Source organism: Hippopotamus amphibius, chromosome 11, assembly GCF_030028045.1.
Source record: "Hippopotamus amphibius kiboko isolate mHipAmp2 chromosome 11, mHipAmp2.hap2, whole genome shotgun sequence".
Classification (NCBI taxonomy): domain Eukaryota; kingdom Metazoa; phylum Chordata; class Mammalia; order Artiodactyla; family Hippopotamidae; genus Hippopotamus; species Hippopotamus amphibius.
In genome coordinates this window covers 41,582,113-41,600,289 of record NC_080196.1, presented here as the reverse complement: position 1 = coordinate 41,600,289, position 18,177 = coordinate 41,582,113, and the positions used below count along the sequence as shown (strand labels likewise).

Below are 18,177 nucleotides of genomic sequence, written 5' to 3'. Positions count from 1 at the left end.
GGTCTCATCCCAGCTTGTGCAAAATGCTGCATTTGGGGGGCGTTGTGTACCCCTACCAAGTTTGTGGCTGTGCCTTTTACTTGACTTAGCTTAGACAAATGCTTCCTACTTGTATGAATTAAAATACACTTCCAAGCCTTTGTATGCTTAGCATTACTCAGGCCAGTATCATTGCAATATTTGCTCAGTTTTATGTAATATGGTAATTGTGTCTATATTTTCTCAGTTTTGAGCTACAAAAGGAAATGCAGCATCATAAATCTGAGGTGAGCTTGGTTAGAGGCAATCAGCTTGCCAAAGGTGAGGGCTCCATGTCCGAAGAAAGGAAGGCTGAGCTGAGAGTATGAATGACACCTGTGAAATCACAGCAGGACTAAATAGGCAAAGCACAGCCTTGTTCCTAAATCCCAGCATAATGAGATGAAACGCAGATGCTGACACTTAAAGGTAGTATATTAGAACAGATCAAGGAAACAGCTCACTCTACACAAGTGATTATAAGCCTGTGGGACTCATTACCCTGTGAGGAGGTGGCACACGTTGGCTTAGGAACCGTCTCACCATGAGTAACAGGTGCAAAGGTGCTGGCTGGCCTCCCTGGAGCCATCTTCTTGGCCGCACTGCCAGTGCCTGTCCAGGCGGGCTGAGACCGTCCACTTTATCAGCAGGTATTTATTAGGTGCCAGTTCTGTGGCAGGCACTGTGCTAGGGTCTGAGTGCAGGGGACACAGATAAAGGATATCGTTTCTTGTCTTAGGGAGCTTCTGTGAAGGAAGTCTGTGATTCCTGAATTCTGTATAAGGAGGGTTTCAGGGCAGCAGTCTGATTGAAAGTAGAGGCTAGGGGCTTGTCTTAATGATGTGCTTTAGTGTTTTCACTTAAGTTCCATGTGTTCAACAAAAATAGTTTCCTAAATTTGCTTTTGTTTATACCTTACGTGAGACTAAGAAAACGTTACTTGTTTATATAGAAAAGAATTGTGTTTTCTCTGGGTTGGCTTGGCCGGGGTAAGTGTGCCCCTGCCCTGTGGTCCCCCTCCTTGATACTGCCAGTGCTGGACTCCGTTTCTACCTGTTTAACCGTAATACCACATTGCCACGAGAGTCTTAGGGCAGGTGTTTGTTTTAACTGAGCTCTTTTCGCCCTCACGCCTAGCCATGTGCTGATTGGATGTTGCCAAGCTGGGTTGGTCAGAAATCAGCCTCACTTCTCTCTTCAGTTCACAGTTGATTTGTTGGTGATTTTGACCAAATTGTGGTCATCTCTGGGTATCAGTTTCTCTCTCCGTAAAATAGAGTAAAACAAGAATGTTTCCTGCAGCTTCCCCGTGGAGTCTAGAAGGCCAGTGCTTTGCCTGGGACACATCAGGAGATTCATTCAGGAGCCAGGCCTCTCAGAAATACAGAGCGGTGTCATCAGGGGCTGCCCTTCACAGGGGGCTGCCCTTCACAGGGGGCTGCCGCGCGTCTCTGCTGGCATCCTGCTTTGCATTCAGAGCAGGAAAGCCGTTAGCACGAGGCTCATTTAAAACCCCCGTTGAGGAGGTTATCATAGCATCCTTAATTCTAGTGAGCGGCTCTGGTTTTCCCTTCAGCAGTTGGAGTGATTAAATGTCATAATGTATCAGGAGAGTACCAATTATGAACATGGGTTTCGTGCTAGGTGCTTTTTACATTCTTTGGTTGGTATTGGGCATAGTACTGACCTACCTCGGCAGCACCTTTAATTGGGGGCATTCGTTGACTCAAATTGAATTGACCAGGGCTTCACCTGCCCTGTCAGTCAGCCTGTTGGAACAGCTAGGATCTCACCCACATTTCTCATCACGCTGCCCACACAGCAGGGCAGAATATTTTTGCTTTAAGCCGCAATACTGCTTTGATTCATTGTAAAATGTCAAGAGCTGGAAGTTTCCTTAATTATGAGTTATCTCCTTTATAGGTTAGTAAACTGAGGCCCGTAGAGGATGTGACCTACCCAGAGTCTCACGAGACCTTTGACAGTGCCCAGGCCTCTGTTGCTTAGCGACATCTTCGGCACAGAGGGGACACGCCCACTCGTTGAACAAAGGAGCAAACCCAGATCTCCTGGGACTTGTTTGAGTAACAGAGTTAATTTTACTCTTTTTGGTAAAGGTACCAGCATACCAAATCTGACTTTGATTGAGTGATCTAGAATGTTAGAAGATTCCACCTGTTTTCTTGAAAGAGACTGTCAGCCTTTCATGTTGCAAATGCCAACTGGAAAGTTTGACCTTGTAGTGTGTCCTTTCCCTCATTGTGGCACTTTAAAGCAGTGGGTCTCCAAGTGTGATTACAGAGCAGCAGCATCACCTGGGAACTTGCTAGAAGTCGAATTCTTGGCTCCTCCCCAGACCTACTGAATTATTCGCTGTGCCGGGAGCCCAGCAGCCATGCACACTGAATCTTGACAGCCTTTGCTGTGGGAGGTAAGTCTCAGGCGTGTTTCCTCCAGCTGTGAACAGACAGTGCAACAGACACGCAGTTATGAACATACAAGAACTGAGTGTAGGGATGCATAACACTAGAAAGCAAATAAAATTTAATGCAAGTTTTATCTGACACATGTAATGTATCTGTGATAATTATTGCACTAGTGGTGATTAGGCAAATGAAAGCAGTTCATATAAATGCCTGCAATGAGTATTATGCAGGCAAATCAAGTTTTTAATCTTTTTTTTTGCCCTTGTTAGCTTTCTAGTGTCTGATAGTGGCCATGCTGTTGGCAGTTTCCCTCCTTGTACATCCTTCAGACTCCCACAGAGATACGCTCATTCATGGTGGAAATTCGTCTCTAATTTCCCTACTGTTGGGCTTCCCTGTGACCATTTATCTTAGATTGAGTTCCCCCCAAAGCAGTATCTAGATGCAAATAGTTTATCTGGGAGGGGATCCCAGGAAGCACTCCTTGGGGAGTGAGGGAGTGAGAAAGGGAACCAGCAAAGGGTTTGTTATAGAGGGGTTGCCACTCTGGACCTGGGCTCAGATCTGCCAGGGAACCGGGGTGGAGGGAGCCAGTCAGTCTGAGTGAGAGCTGCTCCCTTAGCGGGAGGAGGGGCAGGACATTGACTCCACGCACTTCCTGTCCACCTGGGGTCCAGGCCCAAGGGCTCTGGGGGCCAGAACCGTCAGAGAGCTACCGGTGGTTGCACTGGGAAACTGTAGGCTTGTCGGGCTCAGAAATGATGAACGCTGACACCACCCTGTCAGTGGCCCCAGGGCTCAGGCTTCCCAGGCTTTCTTGGCTGCACCTTCCCCCACCACCTGGGAGTCTTTGAGGAGCCCCACCAGGGTCCCTCTTGGCACTTATCAGGACAGACCTGCTCCTGGGGTCCCGGTGCTGGAGGGGATGTGCTAGGCAAGTCCTCAGGGCTCTGAAAGCAGCTGCCGATGGTCGCAGGAGGAAGGAGAGGGTGCTGTGACAGTAGACCCTGGATCTCAGAGTCTGAGCCAGGGAGAGGGCAGGGGGCAGTAAATGAAAAAAAAAAAAAACCTGCGATTGTAAATGGCTGACATTGAGTCCCTGCTCTAGTGGAGGAGAATAGGACAAGCAGAGGGGTCTGGGCACTGGTAAGAGAAGAAGAGAAACTTCAGTTTCTCACTAGCAATCCCTATGTGCCCTTTCCCTGCAGCCTCAAACAGCACTCCCATATCCTGTCCCACTTTTGTGTTCTAGTGTCTCCGGGCTGCAGAGAACATTCCGAAGCCAACCGGCCTGGGAAGAAAGGGGGCCATGTGCCAGGCCTCCCTTCGGGTGGGTCTGTTGGCACAGTGAGCTTGCTTGCCAGGCTGGTGAGGATGGAGGACTGGAATTTTGCATTTTTACTAAGATAGTCCTCAACACAATTTTGACTGGTCCACAATAAAAGGAGAAAATTAGGGACAGTGAGGAGTGTCATGGTGGTGCTGATGGTATTTGGTTGCCAACTGCCTTTATTCTAAGTATGTCCATCCTTTTTTTTGTACTTCAGTTGTCCTTTTATAAAACAAAGGATAGTTTTCATGTTAACTTAAAAGAATTTTTTTCTTTATTCATATTCTTTGTTTTGAAATAATTATAGATTCACAGGGAATTGCAGAAATAGTACAGAGAGGTCCTTTATTTGGTACCCATCACCCAGTTTCTGCCAATGGTATAATGTATTACGTGACTCTCGCACGATATCCGAGTCAGGAAATTGACGTTGGTTCAATCCGTAGACCCTGTTCTCATTTCAGCGGGTGGGGGTGGGGGGTTGTGATTCTGTGCAGTTTTATTATGCATAGGTTCGTGTAGCCATCATCACAGTCAAGATGCAGAATTGTTCTGTCATCACAGAGATCTCCCTCAGACTTCCATCGTGTTGATTTTTAAAGTCCTTATGTGTCACGATGAAAAGGCAACCTTGTAACAGTCCCATTATCCCAGTTAGGAGGGGAAATGGCCCACACGTTTGCTAAGTTTAGGGACCTCTGTCCCGTGTCCCCCCTTGAAGTGGAACAGCGCAGTGCTCTGCACAGAAGCCATTTTCCAGAAAGAGGCAAGTGCCCCGGGAGGTAGAGAAGCTCACTTTTTACCTCAGGTCTTTTTCCTTCAGGGTTCAGCCCTCTGGAGGCTAAAGTGTCTTCACCAAGAGCTGCTCCATATTCTGCCATTTCCCCAGCTTCAGGATCTGGGGGGCGCCTCAGCAGAGGCAAGAAGCAGGGATCAGCCCTGTGTCGGCTCTCTCATTGCCTTGGTTAAGTTTCTGAACAGCTCTAAGCCTCAGTTTCCTTACCTGCAAAACAGAAACCCACCTGGATCATCTCTAAGGTCCCTGCTGGCTGATTCTGCCGCTTCCTGCCTCACGTGGCCCCCATCTTCCTGTCCTCCATTGCCATTGACGGAGTGATGAGGGCCCAAGGACTGTTTGTTGATCCCTGAACCAGCTGTACTTACTTATTCTCACTTCTGGGAGCAAAATAAAAAAAAAAAAAAAAAAAAAGTTAGAGGTTTCGTACTTCACAGTTTTGACTAGAGCCATCCTGTTTATTTTCAGCGGTGTAGGAGCATATTTGAGATTCTGATGCATGTGTGTGCAAATGCACTCACACGTGCGTGCACACACACACACACACAGAGCCTGAGCTCAAAGATACTTGAGAAAAACAAATATCTTGTTGATCCCGGTTGCCGTGAGTACTCCACTCCGTCAGCCTGAACTTGCACTCTCTCTCTCTTTGAGTTCATCTGTGACTCAAGCATTTGATTCTGTAAGAGGTAGAATCTTAGAAGACAAGGTTAGAAGACCTCCATTGTTAGAAGACAATCTTAGAAGACCTCCATTGGAGGTGAGAAGCCCAGCCTGGGACTCTTGGGGGCTTCAGCAAGCCTCCCCTCCACCCTTCCTTCTCTCTGTAGACCCCCAGGGCGGCGCACCTCCTCAGGCTGCCTTCCCCACTCTGTCTCCTCCCTCTTTCCTCTTATCCCAGAATTCTGCAAGGAAGGGGCAGAGTTGGAAGTGTCTCCCCAGTTTTGCTGCCTTTGAAATAAGCACGCAGCCCCCTTTTAAATTGTTATTGCTTGTCAAACAAGACATAAACCAGAAACAGAGGCTGGCAGAAATAGCCAGTAATAGAGATGCTATGAAGTTATGAGAAATATTAAAAGTAATCATTGTCCTGGGTCTCACTCAAACCTGAATAAACTCAGTCTTTCTTTGGCTTCTCTGACTGACCTTTACCTGTTGTCTTGAGGCTGTAGCTCCCACTCCTTTTCTAAAGAGCCCTCCCTCCTGGGTTCACCCACAGCCCCTGGGGAACGGTCTTGACTGTGATAACTGCTTGCAGAACAGTTGGAGCTGGTGGGTTGTAGTGGCTCTGGAATCTTGGTACAGGCCAAGGTGAGAGATGGTCTTTGCAGGGCGGGTGTCCCAGGGGTCTCCCAATGCCAAGGTCTCCAGTGTAGAGAGGGCAATGTGGCTGTCTTTTCTGCCTTTCCTCTCCCATGTGCAGCCTTTCATGTTCTTCCTCAGAAAGTCTACGTACTCTGTCATCACAACTTGCCAGAGTCCTTGCCAACAGGCCCGAGAGTGCAGGTCCCCAGGGCTTTCCCAGGGCGGGGAGTCACCCCTGAGACTGTTTGAGAAAGGCTGTGTTCTTTCTGGTTGTCTGGTGTGGTTAGCCCGCAGCTGTTTCATGCTGCTGCCCATGTAGGGAATGGGTTTTCTCAGGAGTCCCAGAGGGCACGTGAGCTCACCCTGGCAGCCTGATGAGAAGCAAGAGCTTGTTGCTCTCCCTCTACCAGTGCTGTGTCTTCAGATGCTGGGGCCATTCCGTGGCCTCCCATTTCCTCACCAGCCAAAGGGAGCCCTGTCCTGGAGCTCTGGGCCCAGAGCCTGATGGGTTCCTTCAGGGCACATCGAGTTGTGCTCCTGTCCACTCGGCCAGGATAGAGGGACAGGAACCCATGTTGCATAGGAGCACTGACGTGGATGGCAAACGCTGAAGAAAAGCAAGAGGATGACAACATTTAATGCAGGCAGCTGGTGGCCTCAGAGGGGCAGGGAGAGGGGGCCGGGACCCAGGAAGGGCTGTGTTGTATTGGCCGTGTTCTGTTTCCTGAACCAGGTGGTGAGCACGTGGATGGGTCATTTATTATTGTTGAAATTACAGTGTTATAAAATACATTCTTTGGAATTTAAGAAATATTTCATTTTTTTTAAAGAGGAAAGAACACAGTACCTTGTGGTTGAGGTCAGCACAGGGCTGGTGTGCAAGAGGATGTTGGCAGGAACTTAGCAGTGATGCAGTGAGGATGCAGTTGAAGGAATTTTAGGAGCAAAGATGCCACACAGCTGCTGGGAAAGCCACCACCTTCCTCCTCTCGTTTCTTATTCGGGAAAAATCTCAGATGGAAGAAAGATGTAAGTCCTAAACAAATTCCTCCCTAAGAATCAGTTAAGGTGTAACCATTTTAAAAGCTCTTTGTGTGTTTTCCACTGGGTATTGACTTAGCCCGCCCGGCGCTCAGTACCTGCTAGGAGCACCAGTGGGAAATACAAAAGAAGTGAAGAGGCGTGGTACGTTTATGTCAAAGGACTGGGAGCCATCCTCAGACCATATCTACGTGGGCATGTTTGCGTTAGTACAGGACAGCCAGGCTGCCTCTGCTGTAAGGATCCTAAAACAGAAACCTCAGGTGCAGTCAGTCCATAAAGGGTGCTGGCAGGGCACCAAAGCTTATCGAACACTTGCTGTGTGCCGGCCACTCTGCCTGTGTTATCGCATCTAATCCCATCCTGTACCTTGAGGCAGGTGTTCTCATCCCCATTTACAGACAAGGTTCAGGTAGGTTAATGTATTTTGCCAAAGTTACAAACCAAGGGAAAAGCCTTGTTCTTGTTCTGACTCCCAGTAGTTTTTTATATTAGACTGCACGGCGTAGAAGAGCACAGGGGATTCGAGCTGGACCTGGAAGGAATTATAGGGTGAAGATTTGGGGGCTGCAGAGGAGGCAGAGGCTTGCCAGGCCCAGGCGTGGGATCTCGGGAAGAGCAGGGATGTGGGTTGGTGGGAATGGTGGCCTGAGCAGTAGCCCCACTTCAGTTTCCAGCCAGGGCAGGCACCTCAAGTTCACTGTTTTCCCTACCCCTGAGCTCTGCTTTCCACCCAGAAAGTAATTATCCTCTATGTACCTGTCACTCCCATGGAGTATTTCCATGTGTCTTACCTTCCATGATTATATTTGGGTGATGTAAGGATGCCATTTCCGTAATTTTTTGCACTGCTAATTGGGGTTGAGGCAGGACACAGACTAGTTTCTAGCTCAGGTTTTTTGTTTAGGGTGATCTTGGATGTCCTTGAGCTTTAGAACACAGGAGTCCTTTGAGACTTGGAGGACTCCAGTTGCTTTGCTTCCCTGCCCCATGGTCGCAGGGGAGGTAAGGGGACCAGGTAAAGGGGACCAGTGTTAGATAAAATGTCCCTCTGTCTCTGTGCTCCTAGCTGGAGATCTGGGTGGGCTGGGGGAGGTTCCCATTCACCACCTGCTGGATGCAGTGAGTGGAAGCTGGAAGTTTGACTTGTGTGAGGTGGCCTCTGAGTTGATAGCATATAAGAGCCCATGACTTTGCTTTGTAACCAGGAGCGATCACACAGCCCTGACCGTTTGGCCCTGGACCACAGCAGTGGTGATCAGTGAAAGCGTAAGGCACTGTTCAAACAGGAACCGTGATGAGGAAGAAGGAAGGGCTGGAAGTATGCTGCAAGTCACCTGGGATGGTTTCCCAGCCCTCAGCGGAAAGGCACTTCAGGAGAAAACAGCCAGAGAAGGGTTCTGTGTCTGTGGGAGTTTAGACTGACTTGATAATGAAAGTGGTTTGAGAATAATTCCTACGTGCACAGCTCCGGATCTTGATAACAGAGAGGAGGGCTTATCTGAGGCCAGCTCCCCCCAGGAGGCTTTCTACATGGCCAGTCGGGACTGGGGTTGTTTGGTTAATCACAAAACTCTGTGAAAGGAGGAAGTCATTTTTTAAAAAGGTACAAACATTTTAATTTAACCCCAAAAGCATAGGTGAGCAGACTAGTCTTTGTGGAGCTGGGGCTTTTTTTTTCTGCGTGGACCTGCTAGCTTGGCATTCTCTGTCCTGTTTATTATTTGAATCACATCTATGATACATGATTGATTTAAACTTCTAGATTGAGTTTCTTAAAAGTAAAGCAAGAATTTAGCCACTTGTGAAGCAGTCTGAGGACAGAATCCTTTTAGAAATCTGTACAGAAATTTATTTCTCCAACAACACAACTCAAGAGCACATTTTAAAAAATGATCTGTTATTGAGTCTCTTTGAAGCATCTACCTGGTTGTCAGAGAAACAGCTTTTTGCAGTTATTTCATCGTTTATGTCATGTTTACCTTTCTGTTTCCATCAACAAATGTAACCATCTTAAACAGTTTTGGGAATGATCCCAACTGGTTCTTGATGAGCAGAACCCTCAGCGGGAGGAAGCGGAAGACCCACAGGTGTGCTCGGGAGGCTCCTGCCTGCTGCGGACACGGGCAGCGTTGGTCTAGTTCCTGAGTAGCTAATTGGTCGGTCAGCCGAGTTGTTAACAGACTTGCAGAGTGGGTGTTGCCCCCTGTCACAGATGACCGTGCTGATTCCACTGCCCGCCCCGTTTCCCCAGCTTCCCTGAGGTGAGGGGGTGGCGCCCACACCACGGCCTCTAGCCCTCCTCCCTCTCCTCTGTTTGTCCTGGATGCTCTGTGCTCCTGCCGAGGAGCTGCCTGGTGGAAAGGCGGCGTCACCTCCCTCACAGGAAATGTTTTGTCCTGAATGGAGAAGCAGCCTCCAGCTGAGCGTCCAGGAAGTGAGCTATTGTTCACACTGCAGGTTACAAACATTTTCTGCCAGAAGGAAGCCCTTTCCCTCTGGTCTTTTTTTTTTTTTTTTTTAAACAAAGGAATCTGGGTTTCAATTAACTTGTTTTTTTGGTAGAATTCTGTATATTTTGGAACCAGATGAATGTGAATCATGAGTGCAAACCCTTTCTAAGCTCCGTAAGCTGAAATGAGCAAGGGAGGGAGACGGTGTGGACCCTTCACCTAGCCTCTGTGGTTTTACAAGAGCTGCAGATGTTTCTCGGTGTAAAGAAGGCTTGCATCTGCTCAAGTGGGTTATGGAGTGAAAACTAAATGACTTTTCGGCTCAACCCTGTTTTTCCAAGGACTTAATTTAAGAAGGCACTTTAGTACCTCCTGCTGGGACCCCAGGATGTGACAGGGCCCCAAATCTCCGAGGAGCAAGGGCAGACAGACACTGCCTTTGGAGAAGGAGCAAATCTCACCATCTGTGCTTACGGCCGCAAGAACCTTGTCTTTCCTTCGAGAATGATGTCATCTAGGGAAGCCCATGTCTTTTACGTGGTACAGAGCTTACTCAAACCCGTGTCATAATATATTAATTCCTCATTAGAGGTGTGCTTGGGAACCAAACACTTCACAAAGACTCCTAATGTGCTGTCTCAAATCTTTATAGCAACCTCATGTTGAGGTCTTCATTCTTGCCTTTGAAGAAATTGAGGCTTTAAGAAGATAGGTCAAGTAATTTGCCTGTAGCAATGATTGCATGAGTAAGGAATTTTCCCACATTTTATAGAAAGGAAAATTGAAAGAGATGGGTTTTATTCTTTTTTAAATTTTATTTATTTATTTATTTATTTATTTATTTATTTATTTATTTAGCTGTGTTGGGTCTTCGTTGCTGCGCGTGGTCTTTCTTTAGTTGCGGTGAGCGGCTCTAGGCTCTAGTAGCCCCCACTCTTTGTTGCAGTGTGCGTGCTTCTCATTGGCGTGGCTTCTCTTGTTGGGGAGCGCAGGCTCTCGGTACGTGGGCTTCAGTAGTTGTGGCACACAGGCTTAGTTGCTCCATGGCATGTGGGATCTTCCTGGACCAGAAATCAGACCTGTGTCCCCTGCATTGGCTGGTGGATTCTTAACCACTGCACCACCAGGGAAGTCTCGGAACTATATGTTGTTGTGTTGTTTTTTAACTTTTTAAAAAATGGTTTATTTATTTTTGGCTGCCTTGGGTCTTCATTGCTGTGCGTGGGCTTTTTCTAGTTGCGGCGAGCAGGGGCTCCTCTTTGTTGCAGTGTGCGGGCTTCTCATTGCAGTGGCTTCTCTTATTGTGGAGCACGGGTTCTAGGTGCACAGGCTTCAGTAGTTGTGGCACTTGGGCTCAATAGTTGTGGCTCATGGGCTCTAGATCACAGGCTCAGTAGTTGTGGCACACAGGCGTAGTTGCTCTGCAACACGTGGTATCTTCCCAGACCAGGCATCAAACCTGTCTGTGTTCCCTGCATTGGTAGGCAGATCCTTAACCACTGTGCTACCAGGGAAGTCCTGAAAGATGTTAAATGACTTATCCAAGGTTCTGCAGCTAATTAAGAGGGCTTTTTTTTTTTAAGTGGATTTCGAACTCAGGTTTCTTACTCCAGAGTTCTCGTTCTTTCCATCACTGAACACTGCCTTTCCAGTGTCCTCAATCCCACATATTTGAAATTGCACCCTGAGTTTTACTAGAGTAGAAGCTAGGCCCTAAATAAGCTGAATTAGAAAGATAATGAATCAGGCACTGGCCACACATTTCTAGTCCTGTGATCATGTTATTTAAAGGTTATTTAACTTTTCTGATGTTTGGTTTTCTCTTCTTTAAAGTGGGAGGAATTATAGTCCCTGCTGCCCCCCAGCTGGTTGTGAGGATGAACTGAAACGCATGGAGGGCAGTCAGAGCTGGAGTGTTAACAGTGTTGATCCAAAGTACTTTCCAAGGAGAAGCGTACCTTGCTGTGAGCAGCTGTACTCGATTTTCAGGAAGGATGACCTCCTGAGGTAGAAAAGGAATAATTGAACAAGTTCTCAGCATGGTACATACACCTTTCCCTTGCAGTATTCTGAGGGCGGGTGTGATCCCATTTTATTGATTTCAGGCCGTAGAGGATACAAATGTATCCTACTAGCCAAGTACCTTAACATGCTGCTTACCATGCTAAAGCCACTCACGGAGAGATCAGTGTCCCCTGAGTCTGATTAATATGAACCAGTTTCCCAGGGCCTGTTCATCCCTGGGAACACTGATAATTGAGTTTTCAGGCTGTCAAGACTGGGGTTAGCCTGGGTTCCAGAATAGAGAAGGCCACACTCCACAGAGGAGCTGGGCTGAGAGCCCTTAACCCTGAAAGCTTTGTGACTCGGAATAATGGTGAAGTCAGCTTTCCCACATTCCTTGCTCTTTGTTTCCTTTGCCTGTTGGGCATGTCTCTGCTTATTAGCATGTTGAGCAGAGTTCATTACAAACGATGAAGCTCAAACCAGTGTTGATCTTACCATTTATTATTCTCTAAAGGATTTGATCCTGAAAGAGATTTTTGTCCTGGTATTTTATTATGAAAAACTTCTAATGTACAGAAAACTTGAAAGAGACCTCGAATAGTGAGTGAATGCCGATGTATTCACCACCTAGAGCCTAGATTCTGCATTTAGATCGTGCTGTACTTGCTTTATCTCATATCTGTCCATTCCTCAGTCCACTTAAGCCATTTTACATTTCGATACATTTCAAAATAACTTGCGGACATCAGTACATTTCATCCCTAAACATTTTAACATGAATATCATTACCTAGAGTTTGGTATTTATTTACGGGTTTTTTTTGGTGGGGGGAGGATTTATACAAATGAAATGCATAAATCTCAGTCCACCATTCCCTGAGTTTTGATAAATACGTTTGTGTGACCCAAATTCCTATCAAGATACAGGAATATCACCATAACCCCAGGAAGTTCCTCTTGTCCCTTCCCAGTCAATCTTTACCCCTCCCCACCCCCCAGCAGCGACTCCTCTGACACTTTCCCAATACTGGGTATTAGTTCTTCCTGTTCTAGAACTTTATGTAAACTAGAGCACATACTGGAATCCGTGCAGTATGTGCTCTTTTGTGTAAGGCTTATCTGAAAGATTTTAACTAGTGCTTTAAAATGAATTTGGGGGACTCTATCAACTTCATCCATCCAACTTCTTCCTGTTTCACCAGTTCAGAGGTAACTAAGAGCGGCAGACTGCAGGAAGTCTTGTGGCATCTGATGGTTACTGGTAGTGTACTTGTGTCAAGCGCATATATATATATATATTTTTTTTTTTTTTTTACATCTTCAGTATATATTGGTGCTTAAAATTCCACATTTGTCTCCTCTGATATTACAAGGCAAGTGTTCCCCTGCAGAGTCTGAGGAGCCGATGGGTATAGGACCCTGTTCTTTCCCTGGCCGCACTGCTGAGGAAATCAGTTCTGAGTGGGTACTTAGAGTGTTTTCTTTGGGCTACTTTAATCCACAGCCGGACTGACAGTGCAGTGTGCTGTAGTGAGACTCAGGCTGTGGAAGAACAGGACCAGCAAGGGAAGGTTACTTGAAAGTTGCTGGTGGTGAAAGAAAAACCAAAGAAGGACCAAGAGCCAGGTTCCCCAGTATTTGAGGGAACTGCAGCCTTTCTGAGTGGCTTCCTCCTCATTCCTCCCCTCCTCCTCCAAATAAGCCTACTCCTGGATAGAAAGTAGATTGCGTAAATTGGACTAGAACCCAAATACAAAATCCTCATTAATCTTTTAGAGTCTCGTCCCACTTATTAAAGCCAGCACTTGGCGCACTACCCAGAGTTACGTGGCAGCAATAATAAAGTTAATTGAAATCTAGGTCTCCCAACTTGTTTTCTTCTTGTCTCAGTTTCTTGGAGCTTTGAGTTAAAGAGTGCTTGTCTGGTAGGCTATTCTAGAATGACAAGGTCACTTGGCAGGTCTCGTTTGCTTTCTGCCAAGTGGCAGGTCTGGGGCATGAGCATCGGTCAGAAAGGGCCAGCTGGTCGTTGTGGGGTGTGTGATGCTTTGGGGAGCAAGGCCAGTATCAGTTACCCAAGAGGTATGGGAACGATAAAAATGAGGAGAGAGAAGGGGAGTTAGAGACGTAGCCTGGGGTCACGGGCTTCCCATCTCCACCAGTGTAGCCCCGGGGCAAGCACACCACAGGCTTTCATTCGAGCCTGTGTTAGAGACACAAACAGACAGACAGGCTTTTGAAACAAAACAGCTCTGTGGTTTCAGTCTCATAGGGAAAGGGGGATTGAGAAGGAAGGTGGCAACGTAGAAGGGATTCAAATGAGGTTACAACAATAAGTATAGTAACGATCTGAGGTCCCCCTCACCCCGTGAGACGGAGACTAACCGTGCTCTGTGGAAAAGAAGGGGCTTATTGTTAGTGGAGCTGCCTGGGGAGGGACAGCCCTGAGCCCGCCGGCAGATACGCATTCATCCCCTGCTGTCTGCTCCCCTCCCCCACCCCTCCTGCCACCCTCTCCTAAACGCAGTTGACAAGGTTAGAAAATCAGGACAAATAATTTACTTCAATCCATCTTTGTCTTTCCCAAGGCCTTGTGCAATTCAGTCTGGGGAGAGAGGGAAAAAATAACTCAGACCCTGGTCGGTGACCCTTTTTCAAATGTGGGGAATCAAAGCCCACTCTAGGCTGCTGCGCCGCACAAGACGGAGATGGGGACGAATTCTTATGTGCTCGCTGGGCCTGGGAGGCGGCATCAGCAGTGTCAGAGTGCCTTGCACAGCCGAGGGCCCGACTCCGGCTCCGTTGTTGGTCACCTGAGGGCGGGGCTCGGGGCCTCTAGGGAGGCCGAGGAGGCAGGGGCTTGGCCCGTGCTCCTGGGAGTCGGGGGCGCTGTCTAAGCAGAGCAGGGCTGTCCGGCCCTAGGAGAGGCTACCCCCTGGGCCCCCCCAGAGAGCAGGCTTGGCCCCCCGCCATGGGGGAGGGAGGGGGCATCTGCCTGTGAGGTAGAGCTTCAGCATCCTGCCCTGAGAAATGGGATGAAACGTGTGCTTGGCAGTGAGTTGAGGCTCTGAGGGATGGTTGAGAGAAAGGACCAGCTGGTAGTCGTGGGGTGTGAGGTCACTGTGCCAGCAACCCAGGGAGGTTGGTAAAAACGAGGAGGAAAGGGGAGGTAGGGAATTCAGACTGGGGTCCAGAGTCCTGGCTGACGTTCCCCTCTTACTGTATTCGTGAGGTGACTCGCCTGGCCTGGGCATGTAACAAATGGTAACTTGTCTGTCACCGGGCCCCTCCATGTGCCAGCTCTGTGCCAGGCACCATGTGGCCTCTAAAAGAAACAGTATGAAACGGGGCCCTTACCCTTATTGGTCCTATAGTGTCTCTGGGACACACCATACAACAGCTGATCGGGAAGTTACAGTGCAAGCACAGTGTGCTTCTGGGCCAGGAAAGGATTCAGTGCTGGGGGTGGGGAAGGAGAGGTAGACGGCATCTCCAGCCCTGGTGGTACAGGCCCAGTGGGACTGGTCAGGCGCCAAATTCCATTGCTGGTCAATTCCAGAAACAGCTCCCTTCAGGTTTCCATTTGCACCAAAAGAAGGTTGGAGAAAGGCAACCCCTTTCCCTCCCTCCTCTCAGGCCTCAGCTTATGACGCACCTGGTTCCTGGTCCCCTGACATGTGTGCAGTGGGAGCCCCTGGACGTGCACGGTGCTCCTCACTAGTCCCACCTCCTAGGAGGGAGGCTCACCCGTGGGCCCAGAGCCGCACTGTACCGGGGCTGTGGTTCTCCTGAGATCGCTTGTGCCCAGCACACTTCCTGGGGTACAGAAGACCCACCAAAACCCAGGGGGGTATTTCTCCCCCAAACAGCTGCCACCGCCACCCCCAGTGACTCCCAGTGTCCATGGAAAAGCCTAGTGTCATCTGCGTTGCTCCTGGCAGCCAGGTTATGGTGACGGCAGTGGAGCCTCTCTGTATGTAGAACATGGCTTCCCATCGCCAGCCCGTGGGCAACCGGGATCCTGTGTTTGTTCTTTATTTAGGCTGTACAGGGTCTTAGTTGCGGCCCATGGGGTCTTCATCGCGGCATGCAGGAACTTTAGTTGCAGCATGCGGGCTCTTAGTTGCAGCATGTGGGATCTAGTTCCCCCGACCAGGGATTGAACCTGGGCCCCCTGCATTGGGAGCGCAGAGTCTTACCCACTGGACCACCAGGGAAGTCCTGCCTGTGGCCTAAACAAGCAGATGGGAGAGGGCCCCAGCAGCAGGATTTCCAGTGTTTGGTTTTGGTTTTGTTTTCAGCCATACAGGGAACACATTTTATACAGCCCTGGTATAAAATGTGGGGAAAAAAAGTCTGATTGGAATAATTCTGAATACTTCCTGAAAATGGAATATTTCCAAGCATTTTTTGAATAGATGAGTCCATTATGGTGATAATTTTCAGGTTTTACTTTACTAAACACAAATACAGCTCTCTATAGAGTTCATGTGCGGTGTGGTTACTAAAGCATGGCCATTTCCTATCTCTCTCCAAAAATGTAACGGGGACTTCCCTGGTGGCGCAGTGGTTAAGAATCCACTTGTGAATGCAGGGGACATGGGTTTGATCCTGGTGTCCTGCATGCCATGGAGCAACTAAGCCCATGCGCCACAACTACTGAGCCTGTGTTCTAGAGCCAGTGAGCCACAACTACTGAGCCCACGTGCCTAGAGCCCATGCTCCGCAACAAGAGAAGCCACTGCACTGAGAAGCCCGCACACCTCAAGGAAGAGTAGCCACCACTCGCCACAACTAGAGAAAGAAAGCCCGCATGCAGCAACGAAGGCCCAGCACAGTCAAAAAAAAAAAAAAAGTCGTGGATCCCAAATGATAGAAAAAGAAGAGAATGTTGAACTGTTCCCTTCCGGTACATTCCACCTGCCTCTTCCCGTGACATTCCCCTGAGATGCAGAATGTTTCTGGGAAAGCAGCCTAATCAAATTGTTTTTTAACTCAATCCTACATGGTTACACTACATGAAGTGTACAGATCAGAACAGTATCTGTCTCCTGCGACCGCTCCTCTTGTGTCTAGACTGAAGTGACCATATTTCCCCTTCCCTGGTTCTGGGCCCCGGAGGTGTGGAATGGGGAGGCGATGAGGTCCGGCGCCTTCACGTCTCCACGGACCAGGCTGAGGGGCTGGGTGGGGACCTGCCGGTCTCTGCCCGCGCAGGCCTGCTTCACGGCCACTGCCCTCCTGGCCCTGCACTTCCACCAAGGCTGGAGGGGGTCCTGGGTTGCAAGCTGTTGGAGAGCTCTCAGTTCCTCTGTAAACTAGAATCTTCTCAGTTGGACTTAGGTACTGCAGTTCACAGAAAACAAAACACACTTTCTAGTTTGGATGACATGGTTCTGAGAGTACCCAGCTAGCACTTCCCAGCTGGCCTGCAGGCTGAAGCACCCAGAGGAAGCTGAGCTTTTCCTGGCCATTTGTAGGTGGCCTGAGGCTGACCCCTGGGGCAAGCAGGAGGGAACAGGGCAGAGAAATGGCAGAGTGTTTGACTCTGCTCACTCTGACTTCAAAAGGTCCTTAGGTAGAATGTCATGGATTGGGCGGCCAGGAGATACTGATTGGACAGGCCAGCCAGGGCTTTGGGTGTTGGGTGATTATGATGATAATGAAATATATAATGTAGGGATTTGATTTTATTTCAAAAGACACCTTGGAGTTACCTTCCATGTCAGCTTTTCCCACCCTGATACTCTGTGTGGCCTTGGAAAAACAGTTTTTCATTGTTGGCTCTAAACTGCTCTTTGTCTATCTGTCAGTCAGTTGCCTCTTCTACCATGAGCCAGGCCCGGGGGGAAGAACGGCAGATAAAACATGCTTGATTCCATCCCTCCCGGTGCTTGCCGTGGTGATTCTCCCACATTTACCCCCTTTGGCCTGGAGGAGGGATCCAGAGGCTGATAGAGTCATTCCGGGGATAAGGACCCAGCCCACCACATAAGAAAAAGTTTTCTCACCTTGAGTCCCCACTTTTCTCCTATAAATGCAGAAAAGGAAGAAGAAGGTACATCAGCAGATCCTACTGAGCGCCTGCTCTTTGCCCAGCTTCAAGGCTTCTGAAATCTGAATGTAATGACTGATGTGTCATTTAATGCCAGGTTGGGGCTTGCAACCTGGGGGTAGGGGAGCAGTTTATCTGGAAGGTAAGAGCTGCCTTCACATATCCCCAAGCCTTTCCTATGGGAGAGGAGATGAAGTTAGAAAAAAGTTTAAACCTGTAGAAAGACCAGTGTTATAACTGGGCTCTTTCTGCAAATAGAGTGAACTGATTGGGAGAGTTAGCAAGTGTCCCAGTTCTGGAAGGTCTTTAGCAAAATTGGACATGGCGTGGGAGTTGGGATTATATGACCTGCGAGGTCCCTGCTGCTAACTCAAGATTCTGTGCCTAGAAGAACTCTCAAGAAATCACTAGGATATCTTACAGGTATACTTACACCTGGGTTCAAAGATGTATGTGGAACAGTATTCATTGTAGCACTGTTTAGAATGAGAAAAGATAGGAAACTCCACTGTGCCCTTCTGAAGACTGGTTAAATAAATTAGCAATATAGCCTTACACTGGATGACTATACCTCATTCATTTTGAAAAAAAAGAAAAAGAAAAAAAATGTTCTTTATGAACAGTGGCAAGAACTCCAAGATGTATTATTAAGTAGAAAAACCAAAATGCAGAAGAGCATACATGGGACTTCCCTGGTGGCACAGTGGTTGAGAATCCACCTGCCAATGCAGGGGACATGGGTTTGAT

General features: G+C 48.3%; 1 protein-coding gene across 9 annotated transcripts in view; it reads left to right on the top strand.

Annotated features, from left to right (window-relative positions):
* Positions 1-18,177, top strand: part of ANKS1A (ankyrin repeat and sterile alpha motif domain containing 1A) — a 174,451-nt gene that overhangs the window by 122,660 nt on the left and 33,614 nt on the right. The gene's annotated exons all lie outside the window — the stretch shown is intronic.